Source organism: Amblyraja radiata, unplaced genomic scaffold, assembly GCF_010909765.2.
Source record: "Amblyraja radiata isolate CabotCenter1 unplaced genomic scaffold, sAmbRad1.1.pri S48, whole genome shotgun sequence".
Taxonomy (NCBI): domain Eukaryota; kingdom Metazoa; phylum Chordata; class Chondrichthyes; order Rajiformes; family Rajidae; genus Amblyraja; species Amblyraja radiata.
In genome coordinates this window covers 1-11385 of record NW_022630154.1, presented here as the reverse complement: position 1 = coordinate 11385, position 11385 = coordinate 1, and the positions used below count along the sequence as shown (strand labels likewise).

At 47.2% G+C, this 11385-nt stretch overlaps 1 long non-coding RNA gene across 1 annotated transcript; it reads left to right on the top strand.

Moving 5' to 3' along the window:
* Positions 1–225: 225 nt before the first annotated feature.
* LOC116969465 lies at positions 226–4294 on the top strand. The gene is made up of 3 exons (XR_004410768.1): positions 226–249; positions 3953–4039; positions 4229–4294. It is a non-coding gene; the product is annotated as an uncharacterized LOC116969465 (long non-coding RNA).
* The last annotated feature ends 7091 nt before the right edge of the window (positions 4295–11385 follow it).

The window sequence follows — 11385 nt, the reverse complement described above, 5'->3', positions numbered from 1 at the left end:
TGATAGAACTTGGACAATGGTGGTCCCTGGGGTTCTTGTTTGAGTTTAAGAAATGTAATCTCATTGGAGATGTCAAACTTTGCCTCGTAAAAGCCATATTTTTAGGCTATGTAACCTATTCTCATGAGTTTGTTCTAAGAATTTGAGCTATTATTTTAAAACTCTTCTCCGATAGACCAAGCAAGGTGTTACCACCTTGGCTAAAAGTAGACCTCCCTCATCACGTACCACCAATGGCCGGGTTAGAAGGTAATTATTCATCAGCACTTCTCATACAGAAGAGAAATGTCATATTTTATCTTTTGATAATTACAGTTAGTGAGTTTACCAGTTTGAGAATGGTTTATTTTTGGTCATTAATACAACCTAGCTGTAGTTTTACTGCAGCAATGCTGAGCTTTGTCATCATTTTGCTCACTTTAAGCAACTACTATATATGGGTCTTCATTCGTGTTATCCCTGTACAGCTATAGGCTTCTGTGGGGATATTCTGCTTCACCTTTCCTCAATAAATAACTGAAGATGGGAATAACACAATAAATCCCTAGAACCCATCCACCATTCAATTATTTCTCCTCTTTATCCCGTTGCCCTGCTCTAACTACCCTTTTCCCCCCCCCCCCCCCCCCCCACCACTAGTAACAAGGTCAGAGTCCCCCTTGTCCTCACCTTCCACCCTACCAGCACATAAAACAGATAATCTTCTGTCTTTTTCGCCACCTCCAACAGGATCCCACTACTGGCCACATCTTCTCTCCTTTCGGCTTTCCGCAGAGACCGCTCCCTCCGTAACTCCTTGGTCAATTTGTTCCTTCCAAATCAAACCACCCCCTCCCCTGGTACTTTCCTTTGCAACCGCAGGAAATGCTACACTTGTCGCTTTACCTTCCCCCCTCTATTCCATCCAAGGACCCAAGCAGTCTTTACAGGTGAGGCAGAGGTTCAGCTGCACCACCTCCAATCTCATCTATTGCATCCGCTGTTCTAGGTGTTAACTGCTCTACATCGGTGAGACCAAGCGCGGGCTTGGTGATCGCTTTGCGCACACCTCCGCTCAGTTCGCAATAACCAACCTGATCTCCCGGTGGCTCAGCACTTCCACTCCCATTCCGAAACCGACCTTTCTGTCCTGGGCCTCCTCCATGGCCAGAGTGAGTCCCACTGCAAATTGGAGGAGCAGCACCTCATATTTTGCTTGGGTCGTTCACATCCCAGCGGTATGAACATTGACTTCTCCAATTTCAGGTAGTCCTTGCTTTCTCCCTCCTTCCCCTCCCCTTCCCAGCTCTCCACTGTCTCCGCCTCGTCCTTTCTTCTTCCCGCCCCACATCATGCTGAAGACGGGTCATGACCCGAAACGCCACCTATTCCTTCGCTCCACAGATGCTGCCTCACCTGCTGAGTTTCTCCAGCATTTTTGCCTACATTCAATGAGTTCATGGTTGATCTGTGACCTAACTACAGTACCAATCTTTCCATGTATCTCTTGATACTGTTTAAACAATGTGCCATTCTAATAGTTATGATCTAACAAGGGTGACACAACGGTAAAGTTGTGTTCCTACTGCACCAGAGACCCAGGGTTGTTCCTGACTATGGGTGCTGTCTGTACGGAGTTTGTACGTTCTCCCTGTGATTTTTTTTTTTTCTGTATCGTATCTCCGTCCGCACAGCGGCCTAACATCGAGGAGTTGGCGGCCTTTGCTGGAGACCGACTTTGAGCTCCACCGCGGGAGCCTGCCGACTTTAACATCGTGGAGCTCCTGATCTCTGGTTAGAGACCGACAAGAGAACTCCAAGTCGCAGATGAGGGAAGATGATTAGACTTTATTGCCTTCCATCACAGCGAGGAATGTGGGGAATCCGCTGCGGTGGATATTTATGTTAACTCTTTTGTAGTTGTGTGTCGTGTTGCTTCTTCAGTATGGGTAAATCGCATATCACTATCTGAATTGGTACACGTGACAAAAAACCTTTGACCTGTGTGGGTTTTCTCCAGGAGCTCCAGTTTCCTCCCACACTCCAAAGATGTACAGGTTTGTCGGTTAATTAGCTTGGTAAAAATTGTAAATGATCCCAAGTGTGTGTAGGATAGTGTTAACGGGGTTTGCTGGTCGGCGCTGAGTCGGTGGGTCAAACGGCCTATTTCCGAGCTATATCTCCAAACTAAATTGAAAACAAACTAGGGTTCCACACTTCTATCAACCTTTGTTCATTTTTACACTGTCCCTTATTCCCAGTCCACCCTATCAGCTGCCTCTTAATATTAAGTATTAAATAGACACTTATACTAGGTTTCAATCTTAAGGGCCTGTCCCACCTGGGCGACATTTTAGGCGACAGTCAAAAAAGAGATGGTCGGGTCGTGACGCGTGTAGTGCCGCCGGTGTCTCCCTGCCGCCCCAGGATTTTGGAATGTTCAAAATCCAGGGGCGACATCTGGGTGTCTCATCATGTCGTGCGCTCTATCACACGCTGACGTATGCTGTTCTGTGGGTGATGCCCGGTTAAGATTAGGGACTGTAAAATATTTCCTTATATGAATATATTTAAATTAATACAATAATTCCTCCCTTCTCCCCACTTCACTCTTGTCCTCCCCCCCCGATCACTGGTCGGTGCGGAATCGGTGGGCCAAAGGGCACTGGACACAGGGGCCCCAGGGGTTGGACTCCAAACTCCCAATATTCTGCATGGGAATTAAACGGTTGGCCACGAGTTGTCCGAGAGGCAGATCTCTCTTCCAGTGGTCTCTCAAAACCCCCAGAGGCAGCGGGCGTTTCAACTGGGTGCAGGTAATGTTGTCAATGTACCAGTGCCATCCACCTGCTCCGCCACTAAATACCCACCACCCATTTTGAAGCAAGGCGAGGGGCGGAGGAGGGGGGGTTATTGTTCCTAAAGTCTGCATTTATCCCATAGTCAATGTTACTAAAACAGATGAGGTGGCCTTTGTGCAGTACTATTAGTGGGATCTAGTTGTCACAGGCTGGGTCCACAAATGGGGGGCGTCGGGGAAAGTGGGGGGGGGCGGGGTTGGATAATGTGAGAAGGGGAGGTGAGTGGGGGGGAGTGGAAAAGGGGGAGAGAGGAGGGATGAGGGGGGTGGAGGGGAGAGGAGCGTTCAGCCTAGACGGTGATTGGATCTGGAAGCGGACCAATACATCTGTAAATAAAGCTGAACGACTCGGACATCTCTTCATTTGCACAATTGATTTTATTGTATTAATATTAATATATGATCCAGGATAATACTGGCTTGGCTGGATTATTTCAAAAACATCTTAGCATAGACACGACACATTTTCTTTGGCATTTTTTAGTGTAGGTTTTAGTTTAAAGATGTAGCATGCAACTGGTCCTTCAGCTCACTGAGTCCATGCCAACTATTGATCACCTGTTCGCACTAGTTCTGTTAGTCTCACCTGCCCGTGTTTGACCCATATCTCAAAATCTTTCCTATCCATGTACCTATCCAAACGTCTTTTAAATGTTATCATACCTCCTTGAATACCTTCTCTGGCGGCTCGTTCTGTATACCTACCATCCTCAGTGAAAAACATTGCCACTCGGGTTCCTATTTAATCCTTCCCCTCTCACCTGGGGAATGTTTTGTTTTTAATGTAGAGATACAGCGCAGAAACAGGCCCTTTGGCCCAGCGACCAGCAATCCCCACACATTAACACTATCCGACATACTTTAGGGATAATTTTATATTTATACCATGTCAATTAATCTACAATCCTGGACGCGTTTGGAGTGTGGAAGAAAACCGAAGATCTCGGAGAAAACCCACGCGTTCACGGGGAGAATGTGCAAACTCCGTCCAGACAGCACTCGGGACTCTGCGCTGCAGCACTGTAAGGCAGTAACTCTACCGCTGTGTCCAACTCTACCTTTTACTGTAAATGTTTGTGCAGGTTAGCTCTAATCGTCTTTTCAATTCTACAGGACAAGTCGGATCAAAGGGCAGAGCTCTGCAAATACTTCTGATATTTGGGGACCCACACCACTGATAACACCCACGTTTGATTCACGGTCAGTTTATTAAATATTGAAACAAATGAGCTGGAAGCTTTTTTACATTCCATGGGATTATGTAATTGGGATCAAAACCCGAAACACGTGCTACTGTACTATGCTTCAGGAATTATGAACAATATTTCTGATTGCATAAGAAACCTCAGAAGTTTCACCTGTCATCTGTTGTGTATCTTGCTAACATAGGTTGCCAGCGACGGCGGCTCGTGTGCGAAAGATGGGGGAGCGTGTGTTTAGCTTCACGGGAAGCCCTCTCGAAGCCACAGAAACAGAGAATAGACAGGTGAGCTGACGACGGATTTTAATACAAGCAAAACACAAAAGTACTGCAGAAACTCAGTGGGTCAAGCAGCATCTGCAGAGGGAATGGACAGGCAACTTGGCGTTGGCACACTTCAGACTGTTTGTAGTTTGGTGGGGTGGACAATCTGGAAAAAGATGGGTGCCGGACATTGCCTGGCAAGTGATAGGTGGATACGGGTAGGGGGGTTTGATGAACAGATGGGTGCATGAGGGCTAGAGATAAAAAGGGGGGGGGGGGGGGGGTCTGATAAGGAGAGAAGGGATGTGGAATGTAAAGCTGGAGGCAGTGATATAGGCAGAAGGGGACATGCCGAAGAGGGAAGATGGAGGATAAAAGGGTGATGAAGCAGCAGGGGTTTGGAACATCTATAACATCTTTGGTCATTTAATAATGGGTTCTGGTTGGTTTAGTTTAGAGATACAGCCTGGAGACAGGCCCCTCGGCCCACTGAGTCCACACTGACCAGTGATCCCCGTATGCAAGTACTATTCCACACAGAAGGGACAATAAACAATTTTTACCAAAGCCAATTAACCTACAAACATATATCTTTGGCGTGTGGGAGGAAACCAGAGCACCTAGAGAAAACCCGTAGGGAGAACGTACAAACTCCGTGCAGGCAGCACCCGTAGTCTGGATCGCGCCCACGTCTCATTCGTTGTAAGGCAGCAACTCTACCGCTGTGTTACTCTTTTATTCTGCCAATTTATCCTACAATCGGGTTTCAGTTGATTTAATCTCTACAGGAGTTCTATTCCCCCCCCCCCCCTCTGTTGTAGGACATCCAAATTCTGGCCAGCAAGATAAGCAGCACAGATTTAACTGAACTGGATGACCAGACATTAAAAAGTATTGAACAGCTATCTGTAAGTACACATTCTTAAATGTAATGCTCTAAATTTTTCAAATATGCCTTGATCACACTATAATGATTGTAGTTGCAACAAATTACTAATATGATATTCTGTCAGGCCGGCTGCTCCAGTTCGTGAGTCTTCATGCATGTAGTTGAGGCCAGTTCGTTGGCTATATTTAAGAGGGAGTTAGATGTGGCCCTTGTGGCTAAAGGAATCAGAGGGTATGGAGAGAATGCAGGTGCAAGATACTGAGTTGGATGATCAGCCATGATCATATTGAATGGTTGTGCAAGCTCAAAGGGTCGAATGGCCTCTACTCCTGCACCTTGTTTCTATGACTGCGTCCAACTGCTGTCTGGTTCGTTGATCGGTTTGCTAGATATGAACTGTTTTGGGAGAGAAAAATGCTCATGGCACCCAAACGTGTTAAACAGAAATTGGTCAGATATTGAGCTTTACACCAAAGATCCTGTAGCTCTGCTCTGCTATAGGATCTTTGCTTTACACAGTGAGGAATCATGTGAAATAATCACTGAATTTAATTTTAAATGAATGTACCTGCATGTTATACTGTTATACTGTTTAGTTTGGAAATACTGTACAACCAAATAGTCTACTGAGTTGTTACAGATTTGACAATATTAGTTGGCGGCCAATCAGTCGCTGTCTCCAAGGGCATTGTGTCCAATCACCAACCAGCCTGCATTAAAATTCCCGTCCAATCAACAAATAGATCTCCCCCCGTCCAATCAGCCGCTGTCTCCAAGGGCATTGTGTCCAATCACATAAAGCAGTTTTATGGTAATTAGCAGCTACGGTAAAGGTTGGAAGCAGCGGAGCTACTGACAGGCAAACGGGAGGGAGCGGGAGAGATTCACACAGTGTGGAATCCATCACACCCTAGTGTACAATGTCATAATATATACTAAATAACTGGGCTGACACACCTTGGCTGGGAATCTGGGGCCCATCAAGATTGTTCCCAATTGGGCCCCGCACCCCCTCCCGTCGGTTCCGGCGGCCATGTTGGGTGGGTCGGGTCCGGCGGCCATGTTGGGTGGGTCGGGTGCGGCGGCCATGTTGGGTGGGTCGGGTCCGGCGGCCATGTTGGGTGGGTCGGGTCCGGCGGCCATGTTGGGTGGGTCGGGTCCGGCGGCCATGTTGGGTGGGTCGGGTCCGGCGGCCATGTTGGGTGGGTCGGGTCCGGCGGCCATGTTGAATTCTCCCAATGTTGTTAGCCTAGCCCTTGCTGTCGCCTCCCATCCCTTCACCCTCTAGCTGTCTCCTCCCATCCCTTCACCCTCTAGCTGTCTCCTCCCATCCCTTCACCCTCTAGCTGTCGCCTCCCATCCCTTCACCCTCTAGCTGTCTCCTCCCATCCCTTCACCCTCTAGCTGTCTCCTCCCATCCCTTCACCCTCTAGCTGTCTCCTCCCATCCCTTCACCCTCTAGCTGTCTCCTCCCATCCCTTCAACCTCTAGCTGTCTCCTCCCATCCCTTCACCCTCTAGCTGTCTCCTCCCATCCCTTCACCCTCTAGCTGTCTCCTCCCATCCCTTCACCCTCTAGCTGTCTCCTCCCGTCCCTTCACCCTCTAGCTGTCTCCTCCCATCCGCCCGCCCTCGAGCTGTCGCCTCCCATCCCTTCACCCTCTAGCTGTCGCCTCCCATCCCTTCACCCTCTAGCTGTCTCCTCCCATCCCTTCACCCTCTAGCTGTCTCCTCCCATCCCTTCACCCTCTAGCTGTCTCCTCCCATCCCTTCACCCTCTAGCTGTCTCCTCCCATCCCTTCACCCTCTAGCTGTCGCCTCCCATCCCTTCACCCTCTAGCTGTCGCCTCCCATCCGCCCGCCCTCGGGCTCCTCCTCCTCCTCCCTTTTTCCTTCCTTCTCCCCCCCACCCCCGTCTGAAGAAGGGTTTCGGCCCGAAACGTCGCCTATTCCCTTCGCTCCATAGATGCTGCTGCACCCGCTGAGTTTCCCCAGCATTTTTGTGGACCTTCAGCATTCAGGGATTGATTTGTCTTCCATGTTTCACAGCCTGTGGTTTACCCCTTTTTAATCTAAAAGGACAAAAAATTGCTGCAAGTTCAGCACAGAAATGGAGGAAATATTGATGCCATTCCCGACTGCAAGTGAACAGATCTGCTCCTAGACTATGTGTTCAAAAGGGAACTGCAGATGCTGGAATATCGAAGATACACACAATTGCTGGAGAAACTCAGCGGGTGCAGCAGCATCTATGGAGCGAAGGAAATAGGCGACGTTTCGGGCCGAAACCCTTCTTCAGACTGATGGGGGGTGGGGGGGGAGAAAGAAGGAAAAAGGGAGGAGGAGGAGGAGCCCGAGGGCGGGCGGATGGGAGGGTGGGAGGAGACAGCTAGAGGGTAAAGGAAGGGGAGGAGACAGCACGGGCTAGCCAAATTGGGAGAAGTAATGCAACACCTGTCCCTTCACCTCCCCCCTCGACTCCATTCAAGGTCCCAAGCAGTCGTTCCAGGTGCGACAAAGGTTCACCTGTATCTCCTCCAACCTCATCTACTGCATCCGCTGCTCTAGATGTCAGCACATTTACATCGGTGAGACCAAGCGTAGGTTGGGCGATCGTTTCACCGAACACCTCCGCTCAGTCCGCAATAACCTACCTGACCTCCCGGTGGCTCAGCACTTCAACTCCCCCTCCCATTACCAATCCGACCTCTCTGTCCTGGGTCTCCTCCATTGCCAGAGTGAGCAACACCGGAAATTGGAGGAACAGCACCTCATATTCCGTCTGGGGTCCTTGCGTCCCTATGGCATTAACATTGAATTCTCCCAATTTGGCTAGCCCGTGCTGTCTCCTCCCCTTCCTTAACCCTCTAGCTGTCTCCTCCCACCCTCCCATCCGCCCGCCCTCGGGCTCCTCCTCCTCCTCCCCTTTTCCTTCTTTCTTTCCCCACCCCCCATCAGTCTGAAGAAGGGTTTAGGCCCGAAACGTCGCCTATTTCCTTCGCTCCATAGATGCTGCTGCACCCGCTGAGTTTCCCCAGCAATTGTGTGTACCTTGCTCCTAGACTATGTCTTGGTGATATGTGAATAGCCATTGCCTCTCCGTTTTGTTGTGTTTGGTCTACCTTTCTGTTCTATGTTTCTGTTTTTTCTATTTTGAATGAATTGAATTGAAAGATATTGCATGGAAACAGGCCCATCAGTCCACTGGGTCCACGCCAACCATCCATCACCCATTCCCACTAATTCCATGTAATCCCACTTCTACATCCTCTCCCCACACATTACAGCAGCCAGTTTACCTACAAACCCGCATCTCTTTGGGATGTGGAGGGAAACCCGTGCAGTCACAGGGAGAATGTGCAAACTCCACACAGACATCATCAAGGTCAGATTTGAACCTAGGTCTCTGGCACTGTGAGGCAGCTGCTCTACCAGCTGCACCATTGGGCCACACTCTTGGATAATTCCCATGTTGACACCATTCTCCTCTCTATCTTTGCAAATGTCAATTTATTCTATAGCTGATTGAGTTTTCACCTTAACCTTTCCATTCTCAAATGGTGTTTGTGTATCTTCTGAAGTAAATCTTGCATTTGTTTGGCTATGATGATTTTGACCCAGATAGTGCATTATCTTCCAGTGATCTGTCAGCTGTGACTAATCAATAGTGATTTATTGTTTGCTGCATTTATTTAATCACTTGAAGCCATCGATCACCCAGATCATTTGTTGAGAACGCATGTGTAATTACTACAGTAGACACAAAATGTTGGAGTAACACAGCGGGACAGGCAGCAAATCTGAAAAGAAGGAATGGGTGATGTTTTGAGTCGAGATGCTGCCTGTCCCGCTGAGTTACTCCAGCATTTTGTGTCTATCTTCAGTTTAAACCAGTATCTGCAGTTCCTCCACACATTTTGTGTGTAATTACTATGTTGTGTTTTTATCTAATTGTATTAATTGTAGCTGTAACTTTTTCAACATAGTGAAACTTCACAACCATTGTTGCTTAACATGGAGGAAGTCATGTAGTTTTAATTTTATAGATACAGCTCGGAAACAGGCCCTTCGGCCCACCGGGTCCACGGCGACCAGCGATCCCCGCACATTAACACAATCCTGCACACACTAGGGACATTTATCAAGCCAATTGACCAACAAACCTGTACATCTTTGGAGATTGTGGAACTTGGGGAAACCAAAGGAAGTGTTTTGAGGGCAGTCAGTATCAGGTAGTGAACGTCCCAAGGTGTATGAAGGTAGACAAGGGCCTGATCAGATGTGGCCATAGACACTGAAGGAAGCTAGAGAAGAAATTGCAGGTGTCCTGGCTGAGATCTATGTCATAATTAATTAGGGGAGAGGTATCGGAAGACTGGAGGGTGGCAAACGTCTTTATTTAAGAAGGGCTGCAAAGAAAAGCCTGGGAACCATAGACCAGTGAGCCTAACATCTGTGGTCATAAAGTTACTAGAGAGTATTCTGAGGGATATACATGCATTCAGATAGACAAGGGCTGTTTAAGGATAGTGGGCAGGGTGTTGTACATGGGAGATCAAGTCTCACGAATCTGATTGAATTTTCGAAGATATAACCAAAATGTCGATGAGGAAGTCATGTAGTTTTAATTTTATAGATACAGATCGGAAACAGGCCCTTCGGCCCACCGGGTCCACGCCGACAGTCAAAGTTGTACAGCATGTATGGATTTCAGCAAGACAGTTGACACAGTTCTGCATGCTAGGCTGCTCTGGAAGGCCAGATCACAAGGGATCCAGCGAGACTTAGCTGACTGGATAGAAAATTGGTTTCGTGGAAGGAAGCAGACAGTACTGATGGAAGGTATGGACACTGTTGAACCCTTGGTTAAATTTGATAAGACTTGGGGGAAATGTATTGAACATTTTCATACAACATAAATTGCTCCCTCTTTAACCATTATAAAAATTATTTTACCTCTATAGGGTGGAACGGACTTGACGACAAACAAACTTAAATTGTTGAAATTCTCAGTTCAGATTCGGTTTTGCTTTGCTTTGTTTTTTTAATCTATTTTATTTTTATTCGTATTTTATTATTATTAATTTTATTTTTTTTCCTTTAGTTTGGGGGGTTTTGTTATTTTCCTTTTTTTCTTTATCTTTTTGTCTTTTTATCTTTGTATTTTGTTTAACATTGGAGCTGTAATCCTGATCCCTATGTATCAATACAATTGTTATGTTTAGCATTATTCTTTTTGCTCTGTTTTTTATGTTTTACTTTTGCTTTTTTGGGGGAAAAAAACAATAAAAAGATTTTAAAATAAAGAAAAGAAATCTTTAGCCTTAGAAGTGATCAGAATCAGAATCACACTTTATTCATAGAGGAATTTCATTGGCCAGGCCAGTCATACATTTAACAGATCATCTCAAAAACACATTTTAACATGAACATCCAACACAGTGACGCCAACACATTCCTTACTGTGATGGAAGGTGAAATAAAATTCAAGTCCTTCCCTTTGTTCTTCCTCGGTCGTGGGCCTCGAGCCTCCGTTGATGGGATGATCTTAAATCCCTTAGCCGGCGGTGTTCGGGCCCTCTGTGTCGGAGCAATCAAGCTTCCACATCGGGGGGGGATGTCAGCTCCCCCACGCCGGGCGATCGAACCTCGTGTCGGGGCTGATTAACCTTCTGCGACGTTGGAGCTCCCGACTCGCCCTCACCCGAGACGGCGAGCCCTAGATGTTGATTCCGTGGTGGTCACAGTGGGAGCGATCCCAAGGCAAGGGATGAGTTCCGATGTTAAGTCCACGCCCCGTGGTGGGGCTCACGACAGTCCGAGGAGGCTTCCAACTCCAGTGATGGTAGGCCGCAGAGCCCGGAGAATGTGATCCGAAATTAAACAGTGAAATAAATTGCCCAGGTGTAAGTAAGTAAGTAAGTAAACTTTATTTATATAGCACATTTTAAGTCAACTAGCATTGACCCCAAAGTGCTTCACATAATTTAAATAATAAGTTCCATTGCAAACCAATGAAAAAGGTTTAAATTTTTTTTTTAAAAAGAATAAAAATGGACACACACCATATTACAGAGTTCAACACAAACATCCCCCCACAGCAGAATCAAAACATTTCCACTGTGGGGGAAAGGCACCAGAAAGGTAAGTCCTCTTCCTCTGGGAAACACCCGAGGTCAGGGCCCATCTGTGG